The sequence below is a fragment of the Apium graveolens genome, chromosome 5 (assembly GCF_009905375.1).
Source record: "Apium graveolens cultivar Ventura chromosome 5, ASM990537v1, whole genome shotgun sequence".
Lineage (NCBI taxonomy): Eukaryota > Viridiplantae > Streptophyta > Magnoliopsida > Apiales > Apiaceae > Apium > Apium graveolens.
In genome coordinates this window covers 230,080,346-230,096,788 of record NC_133651.1, presented here as the reverse complement: position 1 = coordinate 230,096,788, position 16,443 = coordinate 230,080,346, and positions in this window count along the sequence as shown.

The following is a 16,443-nucleotide window of genomic DNA, read 5'->3' as shown; positions in this document are numbered from 1 at the left end:
TGAATTCAAGTGCCAAAATAGTTACCGACGGATGATTAACAAAGCCTTCGACGGATGATCAAATGACTATCAACGGATGTTCAACATAGCTGTCGACGGATGATCAATTAAGTCATCGACGGATGATCTGAAAGTCGACGGATGATCATATCAAGAATTCAAACATCAGTTGAACAGTGAAAGCTGACACATAGCCGTCGAGTTGTATACAAACACATTGTGGAAGCCCATTAAATGGGTAATAGAGGACGAAAAGCAGCAAATATTAAGACTGTTAGATTTTATATTTGTTCAGTCTTTTTGACTTTGTAATCTTGGTATTATATAAACCAAGAGAGTAGCAAATAGAAAAATAACTGAGATAACTGAGAGCAACACAAAAATAGAGAAATCTTTGTAAGCATAATCTTTAGCATTTCCTGTATTCTCAGTAGTTCTATTTTGTAAGCAACAGTGAGCATTTCTGCACACAGAGTCCTCTCGATATATTATATATATATCTGGTGGAATTGTTCAAATCCACCGAAAAGTTTTTAAAGACTCTTGTTTTTAATTACTTATGTTTTGATTCATTTAAGTTTACATTCCGCATTGTGCTAATCAAAATAAATATATCTATAATCGAGTTGAACATTTTTATTTCAAGAAAAAGGTTCAAGAATTCCATTCAACCCCCCTTCTGTAATTCTTGCTATATTGTAAAGGGATTAACAATTGGTATCAGAGCAAGCTCTTAATCTACAAAGAGTTTAAAGATCAAAACAATTCAGAAAGATGAACAAGAAAGATGTTGGAGTCAAGATTCCTTTTCTTGATAATGATAATTACCATCATTGGAAGGTAAAAATGCATCTTCATATGCTTTCTCAAGATGAGGCCTATGTAGACTGCATAGAAAGAGGCCCTCATGTTGCAGTGAGAGCTGTAACAGGAAATGAGCCATCTGTTTCAAAGACAAGGCATGAATGGTCTGATCCTGACATTGAACAAGTCAGGAAAGATAAAAAGGCCATGGACATTCTGTTCAATAGTGTTGATGCAGACATGTTTGATAACATCATCAACTGCAAGACTGCCAAGGAAGTTTGGGACACAATACAGATAATCTGTGATAGTACTGAGCAAGTAAGAGAAAATAAAATGCAGCTCCTGATTCAGCAATATGAGCATTTCACAATGAAGAAAGTGAGTCACTCACTGACATTTTTAGTAGATTCCAAAAACTACTAAATGCTATTAAGTTGCATGGAAGAGTCTATCAGACTAAAGACTCAAATCTGAAATTTCTCAGATCTCTTCCAAAGGAATGGAAACCAATGATAGTCTCATTGAGAAACTCACAAGATTATAAGGAGTTTACTTTAGAGAGACTGTATGGCATTCTGAAAAACTATGAGCTTGAGATAGAGCAGGATGAAAGAATGGAGAGAGGAAAGAAGAAAGGAGGATCCATTGCACTAGTTGCTGATCTGGAAAAGGAGAAAGAAGTGAAGATGGAAGCTGTGGAATCAACTTCAAAGGTCTGTGAAAGCAAGGGTAAGGGGCTAGCTGCAGAAAGTGAAGAATCATTGAGCTAAGATGACATGGAGGACATTGATGAGCACCTAGCATTCCTTTCAAGAAGATTTGCCAAGCTCAAGTTCAAAAAGAACTTTGGAGCAGCCAAGCCAAATAGAAACATGGTGTATAAGTCAAAATTCAAATGTTTCAAATGTGGCTTGGCAGGGCATTTTGCAAATGAGTGTAGAAAGTCAGATTCCAGTAAGAAAAGGCTTGAGTCTGTAGATTACAAGCAAAAATACTTTGATCTACTCAAACAAAAGGAAAGGGCTTTTATTACACAAGAGAATGACTGGGCAGTTGATGGTTTGGATGAAGATGAAGATGTCAGCTATGTCAATCTAGCCCTAATGGCCAAGTCTGATGAAACAGAGACAAGTTCCTCAAGCAATAATGTAATCACAACAAACCTTGCACATTTATCTAAAGCGGAGTGTAATGATGCCATAAATGACATGTCTACAGAATTGTATCATTTGCGTGTTACACTTAAGTCCCTCACTAAAGAAAATGCTAAAATCAAAGAAAACAATTTGTTTTTAAGTGAGAGGAACAATGTGCTTGAGTCTCAGTTTGTTGAGTTTGAGAAACTAAAAATTGAGTGTAAGATTGCCAAGGAGGAATTAACAGAGTCCTTAAAAAAGGAAGAAATTTTGAAGAAGCAGCTCGAGCGTGAACAATAGGTGATTAAAGCATGGAAAATATCTAGGGATGTTCATGCTCAAATCACCAAGGTTCAAGGAATTGAGTCTTTTTGTGATGAAGCCTGGAAAAATAATAAGGAGAAATTAGAACCTATTTTGGTATATGGGTTGCTGACAGATGTAGACTCGATGGATGATGAGGACTATCCGTCGGATAACAAAAAGTGTTATCCATCGAATGATAAAAATCCTCATCCGTCGGCTGTAAACAAACCCATTAGCAAAGCCAAATTAATCAAGCTAAATGAAAAGTATGGGTCTGTTTCCAAGAACTTTGTTTCAGGAGAGTCAAGTCAAGCTAAGAAAGGGAAAAAGGCTAATTTTGGTCACATGACTGTCAAACAGTTAAGTGACAGACTTGAGAAGATAGAGGTAAAAACAGAGACTAAAAGGAAAAATAATAGGAATGGTAAAGTAGGGATTAACAAACACAATAACTACACACCTGATAAATATGCTCCTAGAAAAATCTGTGTCAAGTGTGGTAGTGTAAATCATTTGTCTGTTATTTGCAAATCTTCCATGCCTACTCCCATGTCTGTTCAGCCTCAATTTCCTAACATGAATGCCATGCCTCCCATGCCTGTTAATGCTATGCCTACACAGAACATGAATGCACAGTTTGCTAATATGCCATTTGCACCTAATCCATATTATGCTGCATACAATATGCCTCAAATGCCATTTAGCATGCCTTACTGGAATAACATGTTTGCACCAAGCGTGCCATTTCCTGTTAGCCATAACATGCATGATAATTCTGTTGCATTTAGTGGTTTTAAAGGTACAACCCAATTGACTAAGGAAGAATCTGAAATTCCTAAGTCAAATGAGATAAGGCCTAAGAAACAGAAGAAGAAAGCTAACAAGGCAGGACCCAAGGAAACTTGGGTACCAAAATCAACTTGATTTGATTTTGATGTGTGCAGGGAAACATAAAGAATCTTTGGTACTTGGATAGTGGCTGTTCAAGACACATGACTGGTGATTCTACCCTGCTCACAGAGTTTAAGGAGAGAGCTGGCCCAAGTATCACTTTTGGAGATGACAGCAAAGGTTATACTGTGGGATATGGCTTGATTTCAAAGGACAATGTCATCATTGAAGAGGTTGCCTTAGTGGATGGTCTCAAACACAATCTGTTGAGAATCAGCCAGCTTTGTGACAAAGGCAACTCAGTAACCTTCAACAAAGAAGCCTGTGTTGTGACTAATAATCAAAACAACAAAGTGGTTCTCACTGGTGTGAGAAGAGGAAATGTGTATCTAGCTGACTTTAACTCAACTAAAGCAGAATCTGTAAATTGTCTTCTCAGTAAAGCAAGTCAAGATGAAAGTTGGCTATGGCACAAGAAGCTATCCCATTTGAACTTCAAGACCATGAATGAGCTGGTAAAGAAAGAACTAGTAAGAGGCAGTCCTCTAGTGGAGTTTACAAAGGATGGACTGTGTGATGCCTGCCAAAAAGGGAAGCAGATCAAAGCATCATTCAGGAAGAAACTTGATTCAGCAATTGAAGAGCCTCTGCAACTGCTTCACATGGATTTATTTGGACCAGTCAATGCATTGTCAATTTCAAAGAAAAGATTTTGCCTAGTAATTGTAGATGATTTCTCAAAGTTCTCTTGGACATATTTCCTAAAGTCTAAATATGAGGCTAGTGAAATCATCATCAATCACATAAGGCAAGTTAACAATCATCCTGATTTCAAAGTTAGAAGAATCAGGAGTGACAATGGAACTGAGTTCAAGAACTATGTCATGAGAGCATTTTGTGAGGAAAATGGGATCTTGCATGAGTTTTCAGCAGCAAGGACTCCACAACAGAATGGAGTAGTGGAAAGAAAGAACAAATCTCTTATTGAAGCTGCAAGGACAATGCTTGAAGAATCAAAATTACCAACTTATTTCCAGGCTGAAGCTGTAAACACTGCATGCTACACTCAGAATATCTCTCTGATTAATCAAGCAAGATGCATGACACCTTATCAATTGTTCAAGAACAAGAAGCCAACTCTAAACTTTCTTCATGTCTTTGGCTGTAAGTGTTATATTCTGAGAAATCAAACTGATCAAAATGGGAAGTTTGATGCTAAAGCAGATGAAGGAATTTTTGTTGGATATGCTGTTGGTAAAGCATATAGAGTCTACAATCTAAGAACCAACATTGTTGTGGAATATATACATGTTGTGTTTGATGATAAAAAGATTGAAGGACTGAAAGATGGAGATTACCATGAGAGCCTCAAATTCGACAATGTCGAGATGGTTAGTGATGTAAGTGATGATGAGAGTGATCAAGAAACAGTGTCTAAGGATAATGCAGACAAATCTACCACCAATGAAGCACAAAACTCAACATCCATCGAGTTACATAATGCTTCATCCGTCGAAAGGCAATCTGTGTTATCCGTCAGAAGACAACCTGCCTCATCCGTCGGTACTCAAAATTCACCATCCGTCGGGTTATCAAAAGGAGCAGGAAGTCAAGGCAGATCACCCATAGAAAGTACCCCTTTCTCAAATCAAAGATCCACAAACTCAGGGGGAGTTTTTAGCAATCAAAACTCAATCACACATCAAGAAAACATTGAGGTCTCTTCATCTAGAGCTAATCTACCTCAACCAAGAAAATGGACAAAAGATCACCCCTTTGAACTGATTATTGGTGATGTTTCTTCTAGAGTTCAAACCAGGAGAGCAACTCAAGAAGAATGTCTATACAACAACTTTCTGTCAAAGGAAGAACCAAAAAAGGTAGAAGAAGCCTTGTTAGATCCTGATTGGATTTTAGCTATGCAGGAGGAGCTAAACCAATTTGAAAGGAATAAAGTATGAAAGCTGGTACCCAAGCCTAAAGGAAAGAATCCAATAGACACCAAATGGGTATTCAGAAACAAGATGGATGAAAATGGTATAGTAGTAAGGAACAAAGCCAGATTGGTTGCTAAAGGCTATTGCCAGCAAGAAGGAAGAGATTTTGATGAAACATCTGCTCCTGTTGCAAGACTTGAAGCCATCAGAATCTTCTTAGCCTATGCAGCCCATGCTAATTTCAAGGTCTATCAAATGGATGTCAAAAGTGCCTTTCTGAATGGAGATTTGGAGGAAGAAGTGTATGTTAGTCAACCTCCTGGCTTTGAAGATCCAAATTTTCCAGAGTATGTCTATTATCTACTGAAAGCACTTTATGGACTGAAGCAAGCACCTAGAGCCTGGTATGACACTTTATCAAAGTTCCTTTTGGAAAATCACTTCACAAGAGGTACTGTAGATAAAACTTTATTTTTCAGAAATGTTAATGGCTCTAGCATACTTGTTCAAATTTATGTAGATGATATTATCTTTGGCTCTACAGATGAGAAACTTTGTAAAAAGTTTGCCAAACTGATGCAAAGTAAGTATGAAATGAGTATGATGGGAGAACTAACTTACTTTCTTGGTTTACAAGTTAAGCAAGTTAGTGATGGAATATTCATTAGTCAAACTAAATATATTTTTGATCTTTTAAAGAAGATTGATCTAATGGATTGCACATCTGCAAAAACTCCCATGGCCAATGCAACTAAGCTTGAGCTAAACACTACTAAAAGGTATGTGGATATTTCAAGCTATAGAGGCATGGTTGGCTCACTTCTGTACTTAACAGCTAGTAGGCCAGATATAATGTTTGCTACATGTTTATGTGCTAGATTTCAGGCTGATCCTAGAGAGTCTCACTTAATAGCTATTAAGAGAATTTTAAGATATCTCAAGGGAACACCAAAACTTGGCATTTGGTATCCTAGAGATTCTGGTTTTGATCTAACTGGTTATTCAGATGCAGACTATGCAGGTTGCAAAATTGACAGAAAAAGCACAACAGGAACTTGTCAATTTCTAGGAAACAAGCTTGTGTCCTGGTTCAGTAAAAAGCAAAATTCAGTTTCTACTTCTACAGCTGAAGCTGAATATATTGCTGCTGGCAGTTATTGTGCACATATTTTATGGATGAAAAATCAATTGCTAGACTATGGTCTGCAAGTTGAGAGGATTCCTATTTTCTGTGATAACACAAGTGCAATTGCCATCACTGAAAATCTAGTGCAACATTCAAGGACAAAGCACATAGACATCAAGTACCATTTCATAAGGGAACATGTAATGAATGGTAATGTAGAGTTACATTTTGTTCCAAGTGAGAAGCAACTTGCAGATTTATTAACCAAGCCACTGGATGAATCCACCTTTTCTAGGTTTAAGTTGAAAAGTAGCCAGAAATTTAACTGATTTTCAGTCATGGATGAAATTTTGGCTAAGTCAAAATTTTTATCTCGACGGATGACCATTATCCATCGAGTTGAGTCATCCGTCGATAAACAATGTGCAAATAAAAATTAATTATTTTTCTGGAATCTTTTAATACTCGACGGATAACAGTTTATCCTCATCCGTCGAAGTGTCTAAATCTTAACCGTTAATTCCCTGAACATTATCCATCGAGTATACTTACAGTTTGTAAGCATTACACGACGGATAATGAGTGGAATTTTTACAGTTTATTTTTAAAACGGCTAATTTAGGCAATTTCTATTGGGTAATGTACTTCTCTTTATTATTTTTATCCGTTATTTTTGAGCAAAGTATAAAAGTTTATTTCATTCTAATCATTTTCTTTTATCATTCTCAAATTCAACTGTGTTAATTTCATGCTCTCTCAAGCAAAAATCCTCTTTCTCTTCAAGCTTTCCTTCTCTAACAATGGCACCTGTAGTAAAGATTATGTCTCAGACTGGGTTCATTTATGAGAAGTACAACTTCACTGCTTTGGTCAACAAGGGCATTCAGCAATCAGAAGACTATCACAAGATGATGGACTTCGTGAAGAACTTCAAGTTAAGTTTTGCCATGCTTGAATCACCCACAATCCTTTGTGAAGTTGTAGAAGAGATGTGGACCTCTGCAATTTACAACTCTACTGACAAAACCATCACTCTGACCATCAAAGGTAATGAATTCTGTATCAATAGTGATGTGATAAAAGCATGTTTCAAGATTCCTGATGATAATGTAACTTCACCACACACTGACACTAATTTGATCAATATGCTTAATTCCATGCATTATGCACTTCCTACTACTAAGCTAAGTGATATTAGGAGATTAGGTCTTAGGAAGGAATGAAGTTTTATGTGTGATGTTGTAACTAAAGTTTTCTTTAGAAAAATCAGTAATTTTGATTCTGTGAACATTTCCATGATTAACATGCTATACATGCTAGTTACAGACAAATTTTACAATTTCAGTGACCTTGTCATATATGAGTTAGGTTTTAAACTAGGTGAGTTAGCCAAAAAGGGAAAGAATGTATATTATGCTAGATTTTTCATGATATTGGCTAACCATCTTTGTCAAGAGATTGTACTTGAGAACCCAAACAACAAATTAGCTTGTTGGGTTCAAGAGAGAAGAATCATTGCAGATTTAAACAGAGCCAACCACCATAGGGATGTGCCAATGTTCTATTTCCCTGTAGTGCTGAAACCTCAGGTAAGTGAGGTAAGTTCATCCATACCCTCAAATATTCCAATCTCCTCTATTTCTTTGACTTCAGGCATAGCTATGGCAACTGTGACAATGACCAAACAGTTGCCTACCAAAGCTGCCAAAACAACTGTAATTTCCAAATCCAAATCAAAGAAAACCCCCTCTGGTATCTCTCAAAAGGTACCAGTTGAAAATCTACCAAAGTCAAAGAGGGGAGTGTGAAGGAGGGTCAGATAGGTGAGGGAAGGGGTGAACATCAAAGAAACCCCATGGATATGGTTGGAGAGTTGAGTGAATCCCAGCCTAGCCACACTACAGTTTCCCAACAAACTGCAGTGCTTAAAAAGGACAAAAGCTCACTTCTAGCTGCATCCTCCCAAAAGGATGTGGCTATTGAACAAAGCTCTCATCCAAGAGTACAGGCCAAAAGGGTTAGGGACAAAAGCTCACCCCAAACTTATACTAGAAAGAAGAAATCCAAAATAACTGGGGATGCACAGGGCACACACACAGTGCAAACTGGTGCTAAAGACACAGTCCCTGCACCTTCTCAAATTCAGATTGATATGGCTCCAATAAATGTGGAGTCACTGCCAAAATCTCTTATAATAGAAGCCACTGAAACGCCATACTCACCAACTAACTCACTGGAAGTGGATATGATAAACACTTCAATTCCTGATTCTCCTTCTTTAACTCTGTTGGGGAAGCCAAAATCTAGTGCAAGTGAGCATCATCTTTTAGATGATTTGTTGGCTCACTTGCCAATTCTTTCAGATACTATTGTGACATCTGTGCCTCAAATAACTTCAATCAACACAGAGTCAACAATAGTTTCTCTTCCCACCTTATTCATTTCTACTCTCTCGATGGATATTGCTCATCCGTCGAGTAGTGATTGTATCCCGACGGATAAGCTTAACAGCAGTTATCCGTCGGATAGCTTTACCACTCACCCGACGGATATCACTTATCCGTCGAGTGTCTCTGCACAACTTCAAACTTCAATTATTTCTAGTGCAGAAGATTTAGTGGTAATACAATCACTCTTAGGACTGAGAGAGGATAGTGCTTTGAGTGAGAGGCTGGGTTGCTCCCAGGAAAAAGGAGAGGAAAAGAGTGAATCTCAGCAATCCATTTATTCAGGATTGGCAAAAGTGAGTGAGAGGAGTCCCACCTTAGAAGGTGAAGGTGAGGGTGTGAGGGTGGGGAGCCACGGTGAGACCCTGATGCAACAAAAGAGAGAATATGAGAGAAAGGAAGGTACAGGAGAAATAAGGGTGGATCCAGCCATTGCTAGTGAGTCAATGATTGTGGATGATGCTGAAAAGGAAAGACAATTTCAGCAACATTACAAAGCTGAAATTGATAACATTTCCTCGGATGCTGACACTTTTACTCATCCTGTGTCAGCCTATCAATTGTTGGCTGCTCAGGGAAATGTGGAGGCAGAGCAGACTTTGAATTTGGTGCACACCACAAAATCTCTTCAAAGAGATAAATCTGCTGTTAACAGGATGCCTTCTCAAGCTGGAGAGCCATATGAAGAATTTGGAGTAAATTCTAATGATGATGACTCTGGTTCTTTGGATGGAAGCATGAACTTAGGGGGAGCTGAAGGCCCAAGTTCTGCTTTAAGTTTACCTGAATGGGCATGGGCAAAGGAATCTACACCAGGACAATTTGAGGTGTCCTTGGTCAAACAAGTAATAGCTATTCAACAGATCCTTCAGAGAACTTCAGATGCTGGTACCAAGGCTGTTCTTCAAGCTCACCTAGACACTCTACATCTAATGAAGATCCAGCATTTAAGACAGAATCTCAGTGTGGATGAATTGAAAAGAGATATAGCTAACTTGAAGACCTATAACTCTGAGAAGCCGGATTCAGTAATGCCATATGGTACCATGCAAGATCTACTACTAAGATTAAGGAGAGAATCAGAATCTGAAAAGAAGCTAGCCAAGCTGGAAAACAGAGTTCAAGTTATTGAAGATTCAGTGGCTATTCTTCTTCAAACTCAACAGACCCAGACAAATCTTCTCATGCAATTGGCTAAAGCACAAGGCCTAACTCCTCAACTTGATGATAACAAAAAAAGGGGAGAGAAAATCAAGTAAGGGGGAGAAAGGACCAACAGAGGGGGAGAAACTTCAAGTACAAATCAACAAAGTAATTGTACCTTCAATTACTATCTCCAAGCCACCAGTTGCAGATGGTATAGATCTAATTGAAGCAGCAGCAAATTTGAAAGTTGCTGAAAAAGGAAAGTTGAGTTTGATCAACTGGGAAGATTGATGAGGAGATACAGAAAAAGTTTGAACTAGTCAAGGAGCCAGTTAAGTCAGCCATCCATCACTCTCATGTCAAGCCAATCAGTGTGAATGAGATGAGCATGAACTATCTGGAGAAAGGACAATCTTCCTGCATCAAATCACAAAAGGCTGAAATAATTCTCAAACCAAGGGCAAATTATCCAAAGCCATCTTTGAAGAATCCCTTGGACACTGTGTATAAAACACCCAAGCCTGATGAAAAGAAGCTTCTGTCAAGATCCATTGTCTTCTATAAAGATCCAGCTGATTCAGCTTCAAAAAGGAGAATTGCTAAGATATTCAGAAATGGAAAGGAAATTTGTGTGGTAGCTGGACATCCACAGTTTGCTCAAGCAAAGAAAGAAGAAAAAGGCAGATTAAAGCAGGAAAAGAGGCAAGCTGCTCTAGATGCAAAGAAGTCTAAACAAAAGAAAGAACAGATTGCTATCTTGGCCAAGCTACAAGCTGTGAATTCTTCTCAACAAATGCCTTCTCAACCATCTGAAGCTGCTGAATCAAAGAAGAAGATTGAAGAACAGAAGAAATCCCCAAGAAAGAAAGAATTGGCTAGAAGAACTAAAAGGAAACTGGATGTTGTTGACAAGGAATTGGAAGATCAATTTCCTAAGGAATCCACACCAGCTAAAACTCAAGCATCAAAGCCCTCTGTGGTATTTGAAGACATAAGGGTGATGGACCCCTACAGGAACATACATGGAGAGCCTATTGTGCCAAAGGATGAGCCAATAGAGTGGGATAAATTACCAATTCATGACTTCAACTTGCCAATCCCTACCAAGCCAAAAAGGATAAAATCAAGGGCAGTCAAGAAAGTGAAGCTGTCACCTCTCAAATCCAAGTTAGTAGTTAAAGCTTAACCCAAGGTCAACAGGGGAGACTACTTGTACTTGTGTGACATCAAAGAATTCTCAGATCTAAACCTCTATATGGAGGAACTGGATGAAGGGCAATTGATGCATACAGAAACCTACCTGAAAGGCTGGTGTTCAAGTACAAAGGAGGAAGGGAGATTTATTGGCCTCTTCACAGGATACTTCAAGAAAGCCAAGCTGTGTTGATCAAAGTCTATTCATCCTTCAAGAAAAACTTTGGGTTCAATGTAACTCCAAGAAGACTAGTATTGAAGAAGATTGAAGAGCTGAGGAGTGTTAGAGCTAAAGATGCACTCCCAAAGACTCTAATCATCCCATACATAGGGAGAAGAGTGCATCTAAGGCCCTACTGGCTGATGGAATTCATGGATGACAAGGGTGTGAGAAGATTCTTCAGACTAGAAGACCAATTGAGTATCTCTAGCAATGAGACTCTCTTAGAGATGCATGAAATGCTAGATCTCTCAGAATCTGATGAACTAGAATTCCACAGGCAGCTCCTGAATCAAATTGAAGAAAACAACAGAAAGCTTGGAAGAAGATCCAGACCTTCAAGAAACTAGAAAAACATGCTCAGGCTAGAGGAGCATCTTGAACTGACTGTGAGCCAAACCTTGTACATTTTGTTTAATTGAAGCACTTTCAGTTTTATCTACTTATCTTTAAAGATATATGTTTAGGATGTTTTGTTATCATCAAGTATCTCTTAGTTTATGGCTACAATTCCAGTAGACATAAATTGGGGGAGATTGTTGTGAATATGTTGTGTACTTGATGATCACTTAAACAAAACATCTAAGTAGATTTTACTTAGTGAGATAATGTAGCACTCGACGGATAAGAATTATAGTCCCGACGGATGACTAACTTATTATCCATCGAGTGAGTAGCTTATGTAATAATAAGTGTGTAGCACAATGATGTATGCACCTTTGTATAGAATCTGTAGTAGCATATAAGTCATGTTGACTTTAACTAGATATGAAGAATAGGTTGATTAATTGTTCATAAGTAATGTCTTGTAATTCTGTATAAGTGAAATGAAGTCAAGTGCCAAAATAGCTATCGACGGATGATTAACAAAGCCTTCGACGGATGATCAAATGACTATCAACGGATGTTCAACATAGCTGTCGACGGATGATCAATTAAGTCATCGACGGATGATCTGAAAGTCAACGGATGATCATATCAAGAATTCAAACATCAGTTGAACAGTGAAAGCTGACACACAACCGTCGAGTTGTATACAAACACATTGTGGAAGCCCATTAACTGGGTAATAGAGGACGAAAAGCAGCAAAGATTAAGACTGTTAGATTTTATATTTGTTCAGTCTTTTTGACTTTGTAATCTTGGTATTATATAAACCAAGAGAGTAGCAAATAGAAAAATAACTGAGATAACTGAGAGAAACACAAAAACAGAGAAATCTTTGTAAGCATAATCTTTAGCATTTCCAGTATTCTTAGTAGTTCTATTTTGTAAGCAGCTGTGAGCATTTCTGCACACAGAGTCCTCTCGATATATTATATATATCTCTGGTGGAATTGTTCAAATCCACCAGAAAGTTTTTAAAGACTCTTGTTTTTAATTACTTATGTTTTGATTCATTTAAGTTTACATTCCGCATTGTGCTAATCAAAACAAATATATCTATAATCGAGTTGAACATTTTTATTTCAAGAAAAAGGTTCAAGAATTCCATTCAACCCCCTTCTTTAATTCTTGCTATATTGTAAAGGGATTAAAAATTTTGCGACTTGGTCGCATTAAGAGATCAAACTTGGTTCATTTCTTTTTGACCAAGACTTTCATGAGTTCTATGAGAATGCTCACATTTGTAAATCATTATACATAATATTTCGGTTGGCTTGTTGCTCACCCTTACTTTCTTCTTTCATCACACAATAACAGATAGAAAATATGAACAAGACCAAGCTCCCAATTCGCAAGCGGTTAGGAAACGTTCCGCAGTTTTCTGGAGGCGTTGATGCCGCAGTAGCTGAGGTAGGAATCACCAACAGGCTAGGCTTTCAACTTTTGATGCACCAGACTTATGTATCTATATGAATTGTAATAATGGCAAGGAAATATAAATTTATTCAGAAACCCTTTTGAGGTGTAATGGCTTATAATTATGGAATAAAATGACTTGTGTTATTTTTGGATATTCATCTCTGAGACTATAACTTGTGGTGTGTATGTATATTGGGGGGTCACAGTACGCAATAGTTGGTTGATTATTAAGATTAAGTATTATTAAGGGAAATGGAACTCGTGACAACCCGGATCCCCGACCCCAGATTTGGGGGTGTTACAACAATCCTAGATCAGCTATACCCTTGAGGTACTTGAAAATTCTTTTCACAATTGTTAGATGAGGTTCTCTTGGATTAGCCTGAAATCTTGCACAAAGATATGTAGCATACATGATATCAGGTCTACTTGCAGTTAAATAGAGTAAAGAGCCAATCATACCTCTATAGTTAGTAATATCTACTGATGAACCGGTATTTTTATCTAACTTCGTTGCAGTGGCCATGGGAGTGGATGTAGTTGAACAATCTTGCATTCCAAATTTCTTCAGTAAATTTCTGGTGTACTTGGATTGATTGATAAAGTACCTTCTTCATTTTGCTTGACTTGAAGTCCCAGAAAATAGATAATTTCTCCCATCATACTCATTTGATATCTTGACTGCATTAGCTTTGCAAACCTTTCACAGAGTTTGGTATTTGTAGAACCAAATATGATATCATCAACATATATCTGTACCAAAAGTAAGTCCTTTCCATGGTTGAGATAGAAGAGTGTTTTATCAATTGTGCCTCTGTTAAATCTACTTTCCAGAAGGAATTGAGCTAAAGTGTTATACCATGCTCTTGGAGCTTGCTTAAGGCCATAAAGTGCTTTGTCAAGCCTGTAGACATGATTTAGAAATTTTGAATCTACAAATCCTGGAGGTTGTTCAACATATACCTCTTCTTCCAATTCTCCATTGAGAAAAACACTTTTCACATCCATTTGAAAGACTTTAAACTTTTTGTGAGCAGCATAAGCCAAAAAGATTCTTATGGTTTCCAATCTAGCAATTGGTGCAAAAGTTTCATCATAGTCAATACCCTCCTGTTGAGAGTAGCCTTTGGCAACCAGCCTTGCCTTGTTCCTTATAATTATGCCATCACTGTCAGTTTTATTTTTGAACACCCATTTTGTGCCAACAATGGATCTGTTCTTTGTTCTTGGAACTAGGGTCCAGACTTTATTTCATTCAAATGCATTTAACTCATCTTGCATTGCTTGCACGCAATCAGCATCTTGAAGAGCTTCTTCCACTTTCTTTGGTTCAGTCTGAGATATAAAAGAATGATAGATACATTCATTTGATGTTGTTGTTCTAGTTCTAACATCTGCTTCAAGATCTCCAATTACTAAGTCAGGTGTATGTGCTTTAGTCCACTTCCTTGCAGATGGAAGTTGTTTTCTAGAACTGGATTCTCCCCTATGGTCCATGCTGTCTCTATTAGCATTTTCTGATGCTCCCCCTGTAGTTATGCTCTCTGAGACTTCAGAATTTGAGTTGGATCCTTCAGGATTTGAAGAATCATAGTTTCAAGAATTATCAGGATTTGGCTCATCAGAACTTGAAGAGCCGGTGACATGTTCTGATGCATGAGAAAGTTTTTCAGAAAAACGTTGAGACAAGGTTAGATATATGAGATCACCTTGCAACTATATTTTTTTTATATACAGTTATAAACTGGAACTCTGTGTATATTATACATGGTAGAGGATTTCAAGATTTTAAAAAGTATATATACATATATACTAAATATTTTGCGACTTGGTCCCATTAAGAGATCAAACTTGGTTCATTTCTTTTTGACCAAGACTTTCATGAGTTCTATGAGAATGCTCACATTTGTAAATCATTATACATATTATTTCGGTGGGCTTGTTGCTCACCCTTGCTTTCTTCTTTCATCACACAAGAATAGATAGAAAAAATGAACAGGACCAAGCTCCCAATTCGCAAGCGGTTAGGAAACGTTCTGCAGTTTTCTGGAGGCGTTGATGCCGCAGTAGCTGAGGTAGGAATTACCAATACGCTAGGCTTTCAACTTTTGATGCACCAGACTTATGTATCTATATGAATTGTAATAATGGCAAGGAAATGTAAATTTATTCAGAAACCCTTTTGAGGTGTAATGGCTTATAATTATGGAATAAAATGACTTGTGTTATTTTTGGATATTCATCTCCGAGACTATAACTTGTGGTGTGTGTATATTGTGGGGTCACAGTACGCAGTAGTTGGTTGATTATTAAGATTAAGTATTATTAAGGGAAATGGAACTCGTGACAACCCGGATCCCCGACCCCAGATTTGGGGGTGTTACAACAATCCTAGATCAGCTGTATCCTTGAGGTACTTGAAAATTCTTTTCACAGTTATTAGATGAGGTTCTCTTGGATCAGCCTGAAATCTTGTACAAAGATAGGTAGCATACATGATATCAGGTCTACTTGCAGTTAAATAGAGTAAAGAGCCAATCATACCTCTATAGTTAGTAATATCTATTGATGAACCGGTACTTTTATCTAACTTCGTTGCAGTGGCCATGGGAGTGGATGTAGTTTAACAATCTTGCATTCCAAATTTCTTCAGTAAATTTCTGGTGTACTTGGATTGATTGATAAAGTACCTTCTTCATTTTTCTTGACTTGAAGTCCCAGAAAATAGCTAAGTTCTCCCATCATACTCATTTGATATCTTGACTGCATTAGCTTTGCAAACCTTTCACAGAGTTTGGTATTTGTAGAACCAAATATGATATCATCAACATATATCTGTACAAAAAGTAAGTCCTTTCCATGGTTGAGATAGAAGAGTGTTTTATCAATTGTGCCTCTGTTAAATCTACTTTCCAGAAGGAATTGAGCTAAAGTCTCATACCATGCTCTTGGAGCTTGCTTAAGGCCATAAAGTGCTTTGTCAAGCCTATAGACATGATTTAGAAATTTTGAATCTACAAATCCTGGAGGTTGTTCAACATATACCTCTTCTTCCAATTCTCCATTGAGAAAAACACTTTTCACATCCATTTGAAAGACTTTAAACTTTTTGTGAGCAGCATAAGCCAAAACAATTCTTATGGCTTCCAATCTAGCAACTGGTGCAAAAGTTTCATCATAGTCTATACCCTCCTGTTGAGAGTAGCCTTTGGCAACCAACCTTGCCTTGTTCCTTATAATTATGCCATCACTGTCAGTTTTATTTCTGAACACCCATTTTGTGCCAATAATGGATCTGTTCTTTGTTCTTGGCACTAGGGTCCAGACTTTATTTCATTCAAATGCATTTAACTCTTCCTGTAACACCCCCAAATCCGGGGTCGGGGATTCGGGTTGTCACGAGTTCAATTTCCCTTAATAACACCCA